This window comes from Hylobates moloch, unplaced genomic scaffold, assembly GCF_009828535.3.
Source record: "Hylobates moloch isolate HMO894 unplaced genomic scaffold, HMol_V3 SCAFFOLD_12, whole genome shotgun sequence".
Taxonomy (NCBI): domain Eukaryota; kingdom Metazoa; phylum Chordata; class Mammalia; order Primates; family Hylobatidae; genus Hylobates; species Hylobates moloch.
In genome coordinates this window covers 54980443-54997920 of record NW_026652287.1, presented here as the reverse complement: position 1 = coordinate 54997920, position 17478 = coordinate 54980443, and the positions used below count along the sequence as shown (strand labels likewise).

The 17478-nt window shown below is 44.5% G+C and overlaps 1 protein-coding gene across 4 annotated transcripts in view; it reads left to right on the top strand.

Annotated features, from left to right (window-relative positions):
* Positions 1 to 17478, top strand: part of LOC116478762 (zinc finger protein 91-like) — a 166798-nt gene that overhangs the window by 48855 nt on the left and 100465 nt on the right. The gene's annotated exons all lie outside the window — the stretch shown is intronic.

Sequence of the window (17478 nt, the reverse complement as noted above, 5' to 3'; positions counted from 1 at the left end):
TCTTCTTATGGCTGGAGTCTGCCACAAAGGGCAATTGCAACATATCACCTGACCCAGCACCTTGGTGATGTGATTCTCTTTATTTTTTGGGGGGGTAGGTCTCACGTATTTTGGGTATTGTGATGTATTGGTGGGCTCAACACCTAGGGGATAGAAACCTCCTTTCTTGACCCTGCCCCTGGGGACTTTGTGACATATCTCTGCATCCATGACCTAAATATGTGACTCCTCTATTGTGCCTGCACCCTGCTTACAGGGAAGATTGTGACATATTGCTAAATACAGTGTAAGTTGTGCTGACCTCCTGTCTCGTCCTGTGACTAAGAATGCCTAACCTGAGGATGCAGCTCAATAGGTCTCAGCCTCATTTTACCTGACACTATTCAAGATGGAGTCACCCTGGTTTTAATGCCTCTGACATAGAGATCAACTATAACATTATGAAAAAATTTTATTTTAATTATAGTGAATAAGAAATGGAAGACCTAAGATGGGCCATTCTGAAAGATTATAAAGACAAATAGTTATATTTGTTTCATAAGTTTTCCATTAACCTCTATGTGTTACTTCTGAATAGATACATTGTTTTATTCTGTCAAGTTTAAACAGATACACTTGATAATAAAAAGTTCCCCGCTGTGAAAGAAAAATAAATCTCAGGATGTCAAAATTACTAATCCAATAGAAAAGTCAAGCTGGAAACTATGTCAAGCAAACCTGTCTTCTATTTCATTCTTAAATAAGATAGCTATGCAGATAAAAAAGCTATATATTTACATCACAATTTGCTCATAAGAATATTTCTACTGAGTAGATGACAGACAGAACTCAAAGTCATCCCTCTGAGGCTCACCTGAGACAAATGCATATCTGCTTACTTCCTCTGCTCTATTGTTAATATAAAAATGCAGATGCACTGAGCCAGACTAAATTGTGTATTCAGTGGGAGACTTATCAAGGGCTCAAATAAATTTATTCCTTTTTCTCTTATCTACTTATGATGCGGAAGCCCCAACCTCAAGTTTTCCCGTCATACCTGACTAAACCAATGTACATCTTAAACATATTGATTGATGTCCCATGACTTTCTAAAATGTATAAGAAACTGTACCCCAACCACCCTGGGAACATGTCATCAGGACCTCCTGAGGCTGTGGTCACAGGCTCCTGCTTAATTGTGGCAAAATAAACTTTCTAAATTAACGGACCATTGCAGGGACTCTGGTTTCTTGATAACAATTATTTCATTTGAATGGCTGATGGGCAGGTTTGTACCTGAGACTGCAGCACTGAGCTCCTGGGGGATGTGGGATGTTCCAAGCATCAGCTTTTAGCCAGTTTATCTTGTGACTCTTGAAAGTTATTTAGTGTAGTGTGAAGATGGGAATAAACAGCTCCTGAATGCTAACAATGGCTGTTCATTCTAGGGTGGTCCAAGGGGGCCATGCGGTGGTTCTGGGTTCTTCTGTGGCTTCTCTCTCAGTGGCTGATGGAGTGGCTTTGTTGGTTTTGTGATCCAGGGTGTGTGTGTGTGAGAGGAGTGGAGGGTAGGGTGGGAAAAGAAGGTGACAGGCAGGTTCCTGGAGGTCACCTCCTGGCATTATTCTTGTGGCTTGCCAAGATTCTTATGTAAATTCTTTTTATTGTTAATAGTTCATGTGTCCTGAGCAAGGAGGTGAAAATAAAAATAGCTCAGAGCAGTCTCAGCTCTGTAAGATCTGCACAATTTATCAAGACCAGAGAGATGAAAGTGTGGAACTTTATGCAGGGGCAATTCTTTTTTTGTGTGTTTGTTTGAGATGAAGTCTCACTTTGTCACCCAGGCTGGGCTGCAGTGGCATGATCTTGGTTCATTGCAACCTCTGCCTCCTGAGTTCAAATGATTCTTCTGCCTCAGCCTCACAAGTAGCTAGGATTACTGGCACATGAAACCACACCCCGCTAATTTTTGTATTTTTAGTAGAGCTGGGTTCTTACCATTTTGGCCAGGCTGGTCTCCAACTGCTGACCTCAGGTGATCCGCCCACTTAGGCCTCCCAGAATGCTGGGATTAGGGGCAATTGTTTATAGACATTTTGTTTCTGACTAGCAGTCTCATCCATTATTTCTGGAATTTGTAAAACAAAAGAATATATATAGCCAATCAATAGCTTATGTATTTAAATATGAATTCTTGGTTAACATCTTAGGAACTGCCTTCTCATTTTTTTGAAAAGACTTGCTTTGAATGGCTGCTAATTGAAATATATATCCAGGGCAACTTAAATTTGTTTTCCTGGTGGCCATCCTCAATATCTGACCTTGAGTAAATGTATTTCAGGTTACATTTTAACCTTTTTGATTATTTTAAGTTGACTGAGGGCTGGCCTGGAACATTCTCCTGGGTGTAAATACTCAAACTATAAGTTAACTGCTCAGTAGGGAACACTCATCAACAGCAGGACCTAGCACAGGTCAAAGACACACGCAGTGGGAAGGTTTTTGGGGCCTGGCTCCTAATTGCAAGGACAGTTGCACAGGTGTCTCTGAATGCTTAGACAGCCTGGCCTTTCCTGACTCAATGCCCCTCACCAGGTTTTTCAAGCACATCTTGACCTTTTGTCATTCTGTTCTCTGGGATGAAAACTCATCTTCAGTGCTGTCTACAACAAAATAGAAACATCATGTTACTAAAACCTCAGGAACAGAGATTGCAGATCGGGCTAAGATTGTACACTTTCTTAAGGATGATCTGCATGGAAAAGCAGCAAACAATTTCAGAAAGATACAAGACGAATTGCCTCTAATGGGTAATTATACTACAGTTCAACTCGATTTGTTCTGTAAGTGGTAGGGAAAATGGGATAAAATACTTCATGTTCAAGCATTTTTGCTGCTCAGTCAGAATGAAACCCTGCAGCAGGCATGGACATGTTTTCTGAGAGAAGTAGAAGAAAAAAAATTTAGACAGACAAGCTGATCCTTTATTGCAAGCCCCCCTGCCACTTGGTTCAGTGGGCATTTTGGGGTGAAACAGAACCTCTTTCTGTCAGCTCTAAAGGTTCAGCTGTGTCCATCCTTTCTACCCCTAGTCCACCTGAAAGTTCTATTGAGGACCCTTCATCCCTCTTCCTTACCCATCTAGTCCCACTCTATACCCACCACTCCTTGAAGAACTGAGCTCAGTGAGTACTACTCATAGTGGAGCTGCCTATCAACCTCCAAAGGGAAATCTTTGTCCACTTAGAGAGGTTGCAAATGGAGAAAAAGGCCTGTGAGAGGACATGTCCCCTTTTCTCTGTCTGGTTTGGCTCTATAATAAGACAAGTTTGGTCATTTCTCTGAAGATCCAGGAAAATTCACAGATGAGTTTGAGAAGTTAACTTTGATCTCTAGTTAATTTGGCAGGATCTGTATGTTTTGTTGTCTCTGTGTTATACAGTGGAAAAGAAACAATGCATTTTCAGGACAGCTAGGACCCATGCAGATGAGGTATTGGCTCACAACCACAACCATAATAATGATCAGACAGGAGGTATAGCAGTTCCAGATCAAGTTCTAGAGTGGAACTATCACAGGGGCAGTGACGACTTGGGAGAAGAGATCATATGGTCACTTGTTTTTTGGAAGAGATGACAAAAGGCATGAAATAGCCTGTTGAAAGCGAAAAGGTTAACGAAGTTTCTCAGGGCAAAGATGAGAATCCAGCTCTGTTTCAATAGTGTCTAGTTGAGGCAATCAGGAGATATACTAACAGTGATCCTGCCTCAAGGAAAAGATAAACCCTTCTGGGAGTCCATTTTATAACCCAGTCTGCCCCTGATATCCATAGAAAACTAGTAAAAGCAGCTGTGGGTTCCCAAACTTCTATGGAACAGCTTTGGATATGGCATTTTTAGTTTTTAATAACAGGGAAAAAGTAGAGGAAGCAAAAAGAGCAAGAAGGACCTCTTGGTTGCAACCTTAAGCTAACCTCCCACATGGGGCTGCCTCCTGAGTCTTGGCCTGAACAATGGAAACTGAAAGGTGGGAAGACCAAAGCTGGGCATCCGAGTCACTGTGCCTTGGGCATAAATCAGGGTGCACGCTGTAAGAAAACTGGCCATTGGAAGAGGGATAATCTAGCGTTCTGAAGAGAGCCATCAGCACCCGAACTAATGATGAGTGAAACAGCCAGGCAAGTGCCCAAGAGTGACGGGGCCTGAGACCTTCCACCAAAGCTCCAATCAGACAACTAGCCATATTATCTGGAGAAGCCTTGGTAACCTTCGCCATGGCAGGTAAGAATATTTTCACCGGGCATGGTGACTCACACCTGTAATTCTAGTACATCGGGAGGCCAAGGTGGGTGGATAACTTGAGGTCAGGAATTCAAGACTAGCCTGGCCAACGTGGTGAATCCCCATCTCTAATAAAAATGCAAAAAAAAAGGAAGCCGGAAATTGCTTGAACCCGAGAGGTAGAGGTTGCAGTAAGCTGAGATTGTGCCACTGCACTCCACCTAAGAAAGAGAGCAAGACTCTATCTCAAAAAAAAAAATATATATATATATATATATATAAACTTTCTTCTGTACTGCTTACTCTGTTTTGACCCATTATAATGGGTTTCTGTTGCCTCAAAACTGTATGGTCACAGGGATAGATTGACAAGCCCATAGATGCCATTTTATCTATTCTCTAAGCTGTTTTTTGGAGACTTTGGTTTTCTTACATAACTTTCTTGTCATGCCTGAATGCCTCAAGGCAGTCACAGCAACTTCTCTTTTGGTAGATAAAGCCAATAAACTGGCTTTAGAACAACACCCTGAGGTTTAAACCCACACCAAGTACAAGGAGTCCTAGAAGCTGAAGGACACCAGTGGATGATAGGGGGACGCTTATTGAAATATCAGACATTTTGCTAGACACTCCTGATAAACTGTTGATGCGAGGTGCTAATCAGTGAAAAATAGTTAAACGTTTGTATGACTCTGTTCATTTGGGAAGAGATTCCCTGTTTCAATTAATGTTGGCCTTTTATAGAAAAAGGATTACTTAAATCAGTAAACCCAGTAACTCGAGCCTGTGAACTACGTGCCTGGAATAACCCAAATGACCAATGTTTATCTCCTCCTTTAGTAAGGCTTGTTCAGCATAGAGGAATGTACCACGGTGAAGATGGCAAATAGACTATACTCAGATGCCCCCATGTAAAGTGTTTAAATATTTATTAGTATTCATTGACACCTTTACCATTTGGATCAAGGCTTTTCCTACCCGGTCGGAAAAGGCAATTGAGGTTCCTAAATTCCTACTAAAAGACATAATTTCGCCTGGTGCGGTGGCTTATGCCTGTAATCCCTGCACTTTGGGAGGCCAAGGCGGGTGGATCACCTGAGGTCAGGAGTTGGAGACCAGCCTGGCCAACATGACGAAACCCCCGTCTCTACTAAAAATATAAAAAATTAGCCGGGCATGGTGGCGGGCACCTCTAATCCCAGCTACTCAGGAGGCTGAGACAGGAGAATTGTTTGAACCAGGGAGGTGGAGGTTGCAGTGCGCTAAGATCATGTCACTGCACTCCAGCCTGGACAACAAGAGAGAAAATCCGTCTCAAAAAAAAAAAAAAGAAAGAAAGAAAGAAAAGAAAAAAGAAATAATTCCTAGATTTGGGCTGCCTAAGAGCTTACAGAGAGATAAAGGACTATCTTTCACAGTGACAATTACACAGAACATATCTTGAGCCGTAGAAATTTAGTAACACCTTCACTCAGCATGAAGGCCACAGTCTTCAGTGAAAGTAAAAAGAGCTAATCAAACTCAAAAGAGGACTCTTGCTATGCTATGCCAAGAAACATCAAAGACCTGGCTGTCTTTACTATCTGTAGCCTTATTACAGGTTCCAGTGGCCGCTAAGGGAAATCTGCAGCTCAGCTCTTTTGAAATAATGTATGCAAGGCCTTTCTCAGCTACATACCTTCTAACAGACACAGATAATTTCAAGCTACAGAATTCTGTGACAAGTACAAAACACACTCTGAATATGAAAATCAAAGCCTCCCTTTCCCAACTAAGGAAGATAATCTTGTTATAACCTAGCCAGGAAATTGGGTCCTATCAAAAACTTGGAAAGAAGGATCCCCAGCAGATCAAGTTTCCCCAAAATGGAAGGGACCTTATCAAGTTCTCTTTAGTGCCCCAACTGCAGTTAAAATTGTGGAAATAAACAGCTGGGTCCACTTATCTCAAATTAAACCTGTCTCTTATGAAGTCCTACAGGCTGGCAGAACACAGGAGACTGATCCTGTTTATTCCCATGAGCCAGTGACCTTTGACTCCTGTTCAGAAGAAATGAAAGGGATGGGTAACATAAAGATATACATTGGCTTTCTTTTGGGTATAAGTTGGAATCATGCAGAGAGTAACTTATTTACTGAGTGGGCACAGACTTCATCCGCTCTACATAATCGAACAAACTGTTGGGTATGTAGACATTTTAGCAGAGACCCAAAAGGAAACCTATGCTTTGATCAAAACCAAATGTGTGTATGCTCCAGACTATTCACATAATATTACCCAGGCTATAAAAGTTTTAGGCACTCATATCTCTTTATGCATTGTCAGTCAACCACATATCAGCTTGGTTCCAACAACTGTCCACTTCTTGCAGAGCCTTCCTGTTTAGTTTACCTGGGATAATTTTACTAATTTTGCTTTGCTGTTGTGGAATATATTGTGGTTTTACTCTTTGTGTAGAAATGCAAGACAAGCTCACTAAATGCTTTCTTAAATTGGACATTTATTAGTCTTCCAGTAATCACCTTTTTTTGGAACTTGAAGTTATGAACGACCTTCGCCATACCAACACTGTCTGACTGAGTTTCTCTCTACCCTGAATGCAAGAGGCCCCAACAGTTAGTCAGGAATATCATCGCCCCTATTCAGCCTGAAAAATTTACAGAAGGTGAATCTTTGTCTCTCTGCAACTCTTAGGATTAAGGGTCCTCTTGTAAAACAAGGGGAAATATATGTCAGAATCATTTGAACCAGAGCGACTCCATTTTGAGAGAGGGCTAGGAAAATGACGCTGAGACTTGTTGGGCTGCATTCTCGGCAAGTTAGACATTCCTAGCCTCTAGATGTTTACGATTAAGGGAACGAATTAATGTTTACTAAGCAGAACCAGACTTAGGACTGTCCAGATATCCCAATATCTGTAATCCCAGCTTGAACCGGGGAGGTGGAGGTTGCAGTGAGCTGAGATCACACCACTGCACTTCAGCCTGGGGGACAAGAGTGAAACTACATCTCAAAAAAAATAAAAAATAAAAAAACAATTAGCCAGGCATTATAGCGCACGCCTGTTATCTCAGCTACTTGGGAGGATAAGGCAGGAGAACTGCTTGAGCCCAGGAGGTGGAGGTTGCAGTAAGCAGAGATTGCGCCACTGCACTCCAGCTTGGGTGACAGAGCAAGACTCTGTCTCAAAAAAAAAAAGATTTATATGCTGCTTAATTAAATTTGTTCTAAAATGGATTATTTTATGCTATCGTAAATAAGATTGTTTTTTCCTCTGTCAGACAGTTTAAGTGTGTGGAATGATTACATGGTGGGGGATGTGAAAAAGAGAAAGTGTGGCTCCTGCAATTCAGTGAGACCTGGTTCTCTATCTTGGGAACTGCCCATCCACACTGAAACCACAACCTAGCACATGCCAGTTCTCACACTAAACCTCCTGAGATACCACTGTTTACCCTTAAAAAAAAAACTGAAGTATTTCACCTAAAAGAAGGGAAAAAGAAAAGAAGGATTTCACATCTAAAGCCTTTGTTTCCTTTATAAAACAACAGCCCCTTGTCATTCAAGTTGTCCAGAGGTGTCTGACAACACTAACACACTTATGGAATCAGCCAGGAAAAATGGGCCTCTCAGGTGACAAAGAGGCACAATGGTAACTAAAGACAATCCATTCTCATTTCTACATGATGCCCCCCTCTCATGAAGTGGTGTTAACGATGTGAACCATATTCACCAGAGGAAAGTATGTTCAGAACAACACAATCATGAGGCTGCAAATCAAATTGGGGGCGGGAAGCATGTAGTAGGTTTCCATGGCCAAGACACTGGTGGCTATCCTTGGGTGTCATTTAAAAATTTCAGGTGAAAAATCCTTTTCTTCCAGTTGGCTCAGGAAAACTAACAGACATTATGATTGGAATTCATTTTACTTTTTAGAATTTCTAAGACATAAAGCATGCTTCAAACACTCCAAAAGACATTCAGCTATCCTGAGGCTGAGGACCTGCCTCCTCTTCCATGTTAGGGCCCTGACAGCTGGCAAAGAGAAGGAGCACAGGGGACGGGTGTGGTGGCTCACAGCTGTAATCTCAGCACTTTGGGAAGCTGAGGCAGTCAGATCACCTGAGGTCAGGAGTTTGAGATAAGGCTGGCCAACATGGCGAAAACCCTTCTCTACTAAAAATACAAAAATTAGCCATATGTGGTGGTGGGCACCTGTAATCCCAGCTACTCAGGAGGCTGAGGCAGGAGAATCATTTGAACCCAGGAGGTAGAAGTTGCAGTGAGTCAAAATCACGCCATTGCACTCCAGCTTGGGCAACAAGAATGAAACTGCTATCTGAAAAACAAAACAAAACAAACAACAACAACAAAAACAACAACAAAAACAGAGAAGGAGCACAGGCAGGTAGGGACAGAGAGCAGCCTGGGCCTATAGGGATCCCCAACCACCCCCAGAGCTGGTGTCTGTAGGAGGGGCTGTGTGGCAAGAATCAGGTAGGGAGCTGGGCTTCATGGAGAGGTTACCACCACTTCTGTACCTTTAACTTTTCCCAAGGATTTATGATTCCACTCTGGTTCTCCCCAGGTCCCCCACCCATCCTACCCTTGCTCCCACACTGTGTGTTAGGCAGGTCTGGTTAAAATGAGGAGAATAGTACTTTCAGATTGTAGCCTTCAAGGTATTCCCATCTGGGGTACAGGGAGTAGAGAGGCAAGTCAGAGTCTGTGGTGGTGCTTACTTCTGGGCCTGAGGGCAGGAAGGCCAGGGCTGGGCACATGGATATCTGGGGAAACACCACTGTTGATTCCTTCTCCCCACCCAGAGCTACAACCAGGCCAGGACAATCACAATTAATAAAACCACTGCAGCTCACATCCTGCACAAAACTAAAGTGTACCCCAACCCCCAGTCCTACCACAGATCTGGAACTTCCCGTCCCAGAACACAGGAAGCCCTCCGTCTTTTTGACCTAAAGCCTGGACCTTAAGCCAGGTTGGGCCTGGGGGTAGTGGCAGCAAAAGCAGCAGCCACAATGTCAAATATACCAATGACCTGAGAAATCTCATCTGCACGTCATTCACTCAGAACAGACCTGGAGTTGTGAACAAATTAAGAAGGCCAGATCTATACACCCATGGGCATGGACACCTTCCACACTTGCTGGGGAGAATGAGAGGCATCTGTTACCCAGCTGCAAGCTGATGTCCACATACACCCATTCACGTGTCTTCATTTAGGTCTCTGCGTTGTATATTCATTGAGCCAATACGAACACATCTTCGGTGGCGGGAGGGGGGCATCATTTAGTATAACACCACTCCCCACTTGTTCTGGGGGCACTCAGGAGGTATCTGGTCAGCTCCTAATTCCCTAGGACAAAGGTGGCTCCCCATTTCCAGCACTCACATCCAGCAGCGCCATCTCAGAATTTTTTTTTAAAACATGAACAGCATGAGGAAGCAGGCATGGTACGACAGGCTCAGGGCCATGGACAGCTGGCTGCTGGAGAAGCAGCACAAGGCAGTCACATCTGTGGGTGGGGCCATGACAAGACAAGGCTGCCATAGTTCCTACCCCTGACAGCCCCAGCCCAGATAGCATTCAAATCTTCCTTGATGGGCTTCATGGCTGTCACTCACCGGCTCTTTAGCACCGCCTTGTGTTGGTTACTCAGGGCCTGGGAGAGGTAGTGGGGATTGTAGATCCAGGATGGGAACCACCTCACACCCAGAGTTCACCTGGCCACAGGCCAGCAAGCAAGCCCAAGCAGCACAGCTCTAGACACTGAGCCTCAGCACCTCCAGACACTGAGCCTCGGCACCTCCAGCTGCACTTTCTATTTATGTATCAGGTTTTTAAATTCCATAAATAAACAAAGAGACACAAAAACAGCCACTTTGATTGAGAAGAAAGTGGGAGCCTAAAGCAGCTGACCCTCAAACATCTCCACCAAGCCCCAGGCCATCTGAACACTCCAAGGCCACATGATAGTTACAGAGGATGACAGTTCCCACAGGTACTTGTCAAGCACTGTGCTAGCTTCTCAATCACAGTCTCAGAATCCCTCCTTGCCAATACCCTGTGAGGGGAGGCTCTGCCTCACTAGAGCACAGGAGTTTCCTAAGCTCTTCCCAGGAAATGGTTAGCAAAGTGTAGAGCTAGGAGAAAGCCCAGTCAGAACGAGTGACTCCCCAGGGTCTCCCTAGACTCCATCTGCTCCTCCACGTGGAGCCCGGAGGTGATGCGGGCAGCCTCCTAACCCCCTCCATCCCACTCTCTCCTCAATCAAAATGGCTGATTTTGTGTTTGCTTGTTTCTTTATGGGATTTTAAAAACCTGATATTTTATTTAGAGTAGTTTCAGGCTTCTATGTGTGTATTTGTATAGACTTTATTAGAAGGAAGAGGGCTTAAGATAATAACTTTTTTTTTTTTTTTTTTTTTGAGACGGAGTCTTGCTCTGTCACCCAGGCTGGATTGCAGTGGCGCATTCTCGGCTCACTGCAAGCTCCGCCTCCCGGGTTCACGCCATTCTCCTGCCTCAGCCTCTCCGAGTAGCTGGGACTACAGGCGCCCGCCACCACGCCCGGCTAATTTTTTTTTGTATTTTTAGTAGAGATGGGGTTTCACCGTGGTCTCGATCTCCTGACCTCGTGATCCGCCCGCCTCGGCCTCCCAAAGTGCTGGGATTACAAGCGTGAGCCACCGCGCCCGACCCCAAGATAATAACATTTTAAAAAGGTCTCAGTGGGGAATAGACTTCCATGTCAGAAACCATGATGTTGGCCTATTTCTGCTGCCTTTGAGCAAAGTATAAACAGTGTGAGAAATGGCATGTGCTGGGTTGTTGTTTCAGTGTGGGAGAGCAGTTCCTCAAGATGGAAAAACAAATCTCACTGAGCTGTAAGAACCATACTCATCTTTTACCACATTCCCAACCAGGGTCTTTCACTTTTCTTCTGTGCTTGAATTTCTTTCAACATACATATTATTTTGATTTTATATGTAGGGTACATATATATGTATGTGTCTGTCTGTGTGTGTGTGTGTGTGTGTGTGTGTGTGTGTGTGTGTACACTCTGTCACCCAGGCTGGAGTGTAGGCTGAATGATGGGTCACTGCAGCCTCAACCTCCAGTGATGCTTCCACTTCAGCCTTTCAAGTAGCTGGGACTACAAGCATGCAACACCACATGAGGCCAATTTTTAAAATTTTTGTTGAGACTGAATCTCACTACGTCGCCCAGACTGGTCTTGAACTCCTGGGCTTAAGCAATCATTCCACCATGGTCTTCCAAAGTGTTTGGATTACAGGTGTTAGCCATCAAACTCAGCCAAAAATATTTTTTAAGGAACTGTTACAACCAAGTTATGAGCTATGGTTGTGCCACTGTACTCCAGCCTAGGCACCAGAGTGATACCTTGTCTCCAAAAACGAAACAAAAAAACTTACGACCAAATTAAAATTCTAAGGTTGTGTCATATGTCTCCCCTTCCTGCCCTGTAAGCTATCACTGTTAAATATAATGATATTGGCCGGGCACAGTGGCAAACGCCTGTAATCCCAACACTTTGGGAGGCCGAGGTCGGTGGATCACCTGAGGTCAGGAGTTCAAGACCAGCCTGACCAACATGGAGAAACCCTATCTCTACTAAAAATACAAAATTAGCCGGGCGTGGTGGCGCATTCCTATAATCCCAGTTACTCGGAAGGCTGGGAGGCTGAGGCAGGACAATCACTTGAACCTGGGAGGTGGGAGTTGAGGTGAGCTGAGATCGTGCCATTGCACTCCAGCCTGGGTAACAAAAGCGAAACACCATCTCAAAAAAAAAAAAAAAAAAAAATATATATATATATATGTATCATGGGTATTGAGAACACTGTTATATATTATGAAGAAATTCCTGGCTGGGCGGGGTGGCTCATGCCTGTATTCCCAGTACTTTGGGAGGCCAAGACAGGTGGATCACCTGAGGTCAGGAGTTTAAGACCAGCCTGGCCAATATGATGAAACCCTGACAGACCCAGGGCATGGTGGTGGGAGCCTGTAATCCCAGCTACTCGGGAGGTTGAGGCAGCAGAATCGCTTGAACCCGGGAGAAGATGGCTGCAGTGAGCCAAGATCACACGATTGCACTCCCTTCTGGGCAACAAAAGCAAACCTCCGTCTCAAAAAAAAAAAAAATTCCTATATATTCTCTAAATGAGAATAAGGTATTCTGATGTGGCCCAATATTTCCTCACCCTTACCTCCAGGGTCTAAACCAGCAAATCAAATCAGGACACCCACAAAGGACAGTTGGCCATTTTCAAATAGAAATAAAATAGAAAATAAAATACCCCATTAGTGAGAGTAATCCAGTGATTTTAAAATTTTAAGAGAAGTCAGATTGAGATGCGGTGCAGTCAGGGCACAATTACCCTGGAATTCACACTTCACACAGAATGATTGAGGAGCCTTTCTAAAATGAACAAATTTGGGTAACATAATTTTTGCTTAACCATTCTCAGCCACTGCTTTCCCCCACCCCTGCCCCATTCCTAATGGCCATCCCACAATGTGGTCAACAGTGTGGCACAGCATGGTGAGAGAGGGGCTCAGGGATGGGATGAGGGTCTTTCCTGCATTATCAAAATGATTAAAAAGTTGTTAAAATATGTTCAAATGGGCCGAGCACGGTGGCTCACGCCTGTAATCCCAGCACTTTGGGAGGCTAAGGCGGGCGGATCACCTGAGGTCAAGAGTTCGAGACCAGCCTGGCCAACATGGCGAAACCCCGTCTGTACTAAAAATACAAAAAGTAGCTGGGTGTGGTGGGCGCCTGTAATCCCAGCTACTCAGGAGGCTGAGGCAGGAGAATCCCTTGAACCTGGGAGGCAGAGGTTGCAGTGAGCCAAGATCACACCATTGCACTCAAGTCTGGGCAATAAGAGCAAAAAAACTCAGTCTCAAACAAACAAAAATAGTCCAAATGTTCTTTTCTTACCCTGAAGTAGCAAATAAGATGCATTATACAAGCAGACCCAGGTAAGGGAAAAAGCAAGTTCATTTCAAGTCTCAGCTTACTTTTTTTTTTTTTGAGACGGAGTCTCGCTCTGTCACCCAGGCTGGAGTGCAGTGGCGCGATCTCGGCTCACTGCAAGCTCCGCCTCCCGGATTCACGCCATTCTCCTGCTTCAGCCTCTCCGAGTATCTGGGACTACAGGCGCCCGCCACCACGCCCAGCTAATTTTTTTTGTATTTTTAGTCGATACGGGGTTTCACCGTGGTCTCGATCTCCTGACCTCGTGATCCGCCCGCCTCGGCCTCCCAACATGCTGGGATTACAAGCGTGAGCCACCGCGCCCCGGCCTCTCAGCTTACTTCTTAATTGGCTGTAATTCCCTATGGTTGACCCTCCCTGCTTTAGCCTGTTTTCCTGGGGGTGGAGGGAGTGGTACGGGGCGAGTGCTGGTGCTTTATCGAATCGGTGGCGCAGTTGGAGAGGAGGGCGTGGCATCCGGCATTGGCGGGGCTTTTGTCTCTCGCTGCAGCCAGAGCTTGGGATCCCTTTCTGCTGTTCAACGTCCTCCACCTCTGCCCCCCTCCCCCCAGCCGGTGACAGGCTGTTGCCCTGTGATCTGCAGGTCCTGGGACGTGCACAGCTAAGATGCCAGTACATCCTAGAAGGTGGGAAAGGGTGAGTGTGCGGGGTTGGGCATCCCGAGAAGGGAGAGCTGGCTGAGAAACCGACGGGACTGGCCTCCTCACCGCTCCTGGGTTGCCGACCTGAGTCCCTGCCGGCGCAGCTCCGCCCCAGGTCCCTCTGGCCGCAAGATGGTGGCTGGGCCCGCAGCTATGACCCCCGCGTCCCGCCCAGTCCCTGCGGCGCCCTGTCTGGAGCTCCCTGGGCAGCTCTGCACGCAGCCCCGAGTATTTCCCAGATTGTTCAGGGATGCCAGGCGGGTCATCAGGGCAGAATCCCGACTCGTGTGTGCGTAGGAGGAGCTGTGGCCGGTGGGGCTCCCAGTCTCTTTTGTTAAACATTTTGTTGGTGTGTTTGAGACAAAGTCTTGCTCTGTCGCCCAGGCTGGAGTGCAATGGCGTGATCACTGCAACCTCCGCCTCTCAGGTTCAGGCGATTCTCGTGCCTAAGCCCCCCGAGAAGCTGGGATTAAAGACCTGCACCACCACGCCTGGTTGATTTTTGTATTTCTAGTAGAGAAGTGGTTTCGCCGCGGTGGAAGCTGGTCTGGAACCCCTGGACCCAAGTGATCCGCCCGCCGCGGCCTCCCAAAGTGTTAAGATTACAAGCATGAGCCACCGCGCCCGGCCTCTTCTCTTATAAAGTGAAGGGAGTCAATGTTAAAACGTTAAGGAGTTTATTTGAGCAGTGATTAGTGAAATGGAAAGCACCCAGCCATAATATGTGGGCCACCTGAAAGACAAAAATCGTGTGAGAAGGCAAACCAAATTCAAGAATTGGTTACAGTTATGTAGTCACCTTATTTGTATGATTCGGGTGGAAATTTCCTGGTTATGTAATCAGAGGTTAATTGCAGGTTAAGCCTGAATTTTGTTTCTGCCTAAAATAATTTATAAGAAATGAATTCGAGGTAGGTTTTACATTTTTTACTTATGAACACAGGGCACTAGAGACCCTTCAGTCTAATTTCCTGCTTTTTAATTAACACTCCACAGGAGGACTGGTTTTCCTCTGTGACTTCCTAATGTATGGCAAGCAGGACTTCTAATCCACTACCCTCTTACCCTAGCTTAACTCAGGCTTGCAGTAAAATTATAAATTTCCACCTTTGTTCCTACATTCTCAAAAGTGGAAATGAGGACAACTTCCTCTCTCCAATTTACAACACTATCAACTATTTTTCCTTTATTTTACATTTCAAACACAGTGTTTTAATTGTTAATCATGTTTTTACACAGCAGTGGATGGCAGGTTTGAAAATAATTGTTCATCTGTATACATTTTTTTTTTTTTTTTTCAGATGGAGTTTCACTCTTGTTGTCCAGGCTGGAGAGCAGTGCAATCCCTGCCTCCCAGGTTCAAGCGATTCTCATGCCTCAGCCTCCCAAGTAGCTGCGGTTGCAGGCTCCCACCACTGTGCCCGGCTAATTTTTGTATTTTTAGGAGAGACGGGGTTTCCTCATGTTGGCCAGGCAGCTCTTGAATTCTTGACCTCAGGTGATCCACCCGCCTCAACCTCCGAAGTCTGTAAACATTTTAAGTGAGAAAATAATCCTCTGGAACTCCACTGTTAAAAAGAAAAAAAATCTCTGTGACTATCCTTTTATCTTCCCTGGTGCACACACCTTATTAGTAGGTCTTTCCGTTGAAGTTTTGCTTTGGAGAAATTCCAGGGCCCTTTGTGGCAGCCCTCCAGTCTTTTCTTGTCCATGATTTTCAGAACTGTCAGGGATAACCCAAGATGCCCACAGTGGCCATATCTCTTGGAGTGTCTAATGAATATCATCCCTTGGGTCATCTCTTAGAGGACAGCCTGAAGAGTAAGAGTGTAGCCTCTCAGAAGAGCAGCTGGGTGGCCTAGGCCTGTGGAAAATTTCCTTGTATACCATTTGTCTTAGAAAGCTAACCTCTTAGAAAATTAAAATTATTTTTTCACAAAAGAACGCGTATACACTGTTGGTGGGAGTGTAAATTAGTTCAACCATTATGGAAGGCAGTGTGGCAACTCCTTGAAGACCTAGAGACAAAATACCATTTGACCTAGCAATCCATTATTGGGTATTTACCCAAAGCAATATGAATCATTCTATTATAAAGACACATGCATGCGTATGTGCAGTGCAGCACAATTCACAATAGCAAAGGCATGGAATCAACCTAAATGCCTATTAAAGATAGACTGGATAAAGAAAGTGTAGTACATATACACCACAGAGTACTGTGCACCCATTAAAATGAGATCATGTCCTTTGCAGGAACATGGATAGAGCCATAAGACATTATTCTTAGTAAACTAACAGAGGAATAGAATACTAAATACTGGCTGGATGTGGTGGCTCACAGCTGTAATTCCAGCACTTTGGGAGGCCGAGGCAGGTGGATCATCTGAGGTCAGGAGTTTGATACCAGCCTGAGCAACATGGTGAAACCTCATCTCTACTAAAAATACAAAAAATTAGCCAGGCGTGGTGGCAGATGCCTGTAATCCCAGCTACTCAGGAGACTGAGGCAGGAGAATCTCTTGAACCCGGGAGGCAGAGGTTGCAATAAGCTGAGATAGTGCCATTGCACTCCAGCCTGGGTGACAAGAGTGAAACTCCATCTCAAAAAAAAAAAAAACAAAGCAAAACAAACTACTACATATTCTCACTTATAAGTGAGAGTCAAATGATGGGAACACATACTGGGGCCTATTGGAGGAGGGAGAAGATCAGAAAAAATACCTAATGGGTACTAGGCCTTAATACTTTTGGGTGATGAAATAATCTGCACAACAAACCCCCATGACACACATTTACCTATGTAAAAAACTTGAACATATACCCTTGAACTTAAAAGTTAAAAAAAAAAAAAAAGAATTTAGTAGCTTTTCCAATAATTCCCTGACAGCATTTTGATTTTATGTGTATATGACACCTATTAAATATCAGACATTTGGATTACACAGATGAACAGGGTTCAACATACCTGCCCCGTGGGAGTTTATAGTTCATTAGCTTGGATAGGTGTGTAAATGATTAATTTATTCTGGAGAATAACCCTTGTACATAAAAAGACTTATAAAGTATTGAGGAACTAAATGGTAATAGTGATCAATTCTGCCAGTGACATAGCAGTGGGAAAATCAAGGAGGGCTTTATAGAGAAGGTGACATTTGAGTGGGTGTCAGGGTTTACTAGAACTTTTTGTGTTAATGCTGCTGGTGCAGAGTATGCTTTTTTTTTTTTTTTTGAGACAGTCTTGCTCTGTTGCCCAGGCTAAAGTGCAGTGGTGCAGTCTCCACTCACTGCAACCTCTGCCTCCTAGCGATTCTCTCACCTCAGCCTCCCAAGTAGCTGGGATTACAGGCATGAGCCACCACATCTGGCCCCAGAGTAAAAATTATTTCCAGCTGGGCCAACATGGTGAAACCCCGTCTCTACTAAAAATACAAAAACATTAGTCAGGCATTGTGGCATGTGCCTCTTCCTGAGTTTTTTTACCTTAGAAAGATTTTTTCACATATTTCTTTTTTTTTTTTTTTTTTTTTT